The sequence below is a fragment of the Astatotilapia calliptera genome, chromosome 7, assembly GCF_900246225.1.
Source record: "Astatotilapia calliptera chromosome 7, fAstCal1.2, whole genome shotgun sequence".
Taxonomy (NCBI): domain Eukaryota; kingdom Metazoa; phylum Chordata; class Actinopteri; order Cichliformes; family Cichlidae; genus Astatotilapia; species Astatotilapia calliptera.
The window spans coordinates 21,283,169-21,284,970 of record NC_039308.1 but is presented as its reverse complement, the minus strand read 5'-3'; positions in this window follow the sequence as shown (position 1 = coordinate 21,284,970).

Genomic DNA, 1,802 nt, shown 5'->3' with positions numbered 1-1,802 from the left:
ATCTCGCGAGTTGACCGTAGAACACATGGCATGTAGGACATAGGTAAGAAAAACACAGTCATTACAACTATAGAGGAGAATTGTACTGCACACATTAATGATATTATATATTTGAAAGATCATATGTACTTAGTCAAAAAAATTATTTTGTGTATTTCTTTATTCAGTCGAATTCTCTCTCTCTCTCTCTCTCTCTCTCTCTCCCCCTCTTTCTCTACACACACACACACACACACACACATATATATATATTTAAAAAAATATATATATATATATATATATATATATATATATATATATATATATATATTTATCACTCAGAGGTCAGTGCTATATCTGTGGCAGCTTTTTTCTGCCACTAAATTAAACAAAAATAAATATTCATAAGTCAAACTTTCAAGAATTTCTGACTTATTTTGAGATTTGGCTGCTTATTTTTCAGTGGTGGAAACAAACTTAAAACGGATATTGTAAATTTGGTTGGCTAATATCAAAGACCAAAACTGTGAAAATCCAAAATAAATAAATAAATGAAATTAGGAAAAAACGAACAGCAAAGGAAAATAGTATACCAGTAATTTAATTAATTAATGAGAAAAATGTAATTAAAAATAGGATATGACAAATGATAATCTGTGCATTTAATGGTATTTATTGAGACGCTATCGCTCTCTATGTTTATGTCTTTATTTGTCTGTGGTACTCTGAGAGTTTTGGTCTTTCACTGCTTATCGGCTTCAAACACAAATCTATTCATATTATACGTATACAAATCAGAGAAAGAGAGACATTTTTCATGTCAGGGAAAATTTGGACACTTTCTTACTTACTAAAAGGATAAACATAAACATATATGAATGTACATATACACATATATGGATAAACATATATGTCAATTGTTGGCAGCTTATTCTTATGCCAATAGACTAAGAAAGGCAAAATAAAAGCATACCTTTAAAAGCAAAAAATACCTTTTTGAAAACAAAACAAGTCTAAGTAAAACATCAACTTTTAATTACACATAATTATACATAATGAACTTTATTTTTGGATTTAATGATGGTCCACACATTACGTGTTTGAGCTGAAAATGCAAAGCCTTAACATACAGTTTGCGGATTCCTCGAGCCACATATGTTTCAATCTTTTTTTTTTTTTTTTACTATTTATAGTCACATTTCACTGTCTGACAGGATGAAAAAAAAATCCCATCTCATGCAACAAAATGAAAACCTGCACATGTGGAAACATCTATATCATTGCACATCTGGAAAATGCCAGCAGCAATACAGAAGAGTAAAATTGCTGCAAATTTCCAAAATGTTTATGCAAAACAGTTCGTTCTCCATAAATTGTATCCAAACCTCAGACAAGTTGACCACTGAGGACTGATATTAATATGTGGTCCAGCAGAGCAGATGCAGTTAAGAGTTTCTGGAGATTTTTTTGGAGTCGTCTTGATGAGGATTTTCTTCATTCTTCAAGTTTTCTTCAAGTCTAATCTGTCTGGTCGTTTGTGTGGAAGTTTCTGTTGCCCACAACTGATCCTCATAAGTCTGTTAAGATGCTGCTTCTTAAACACTTAAATATGTTTTCCTCTTATATGTAGCAAGTTCATGCAGCTGCTCTAATTTGAGACATGGAGACTGGCATGCCGTGTCTTACAGACGTAACTACATATATCAGTTTCCTTTCCTCGTCGGCCCCCGGGCATGTTATCACTCCCAGAAAAGAAGCAGAGAAATTAAATGGCAACTGAGCGCTGTTCCCAGACCAGCACCTCTAAATGAAGACCTCCAATC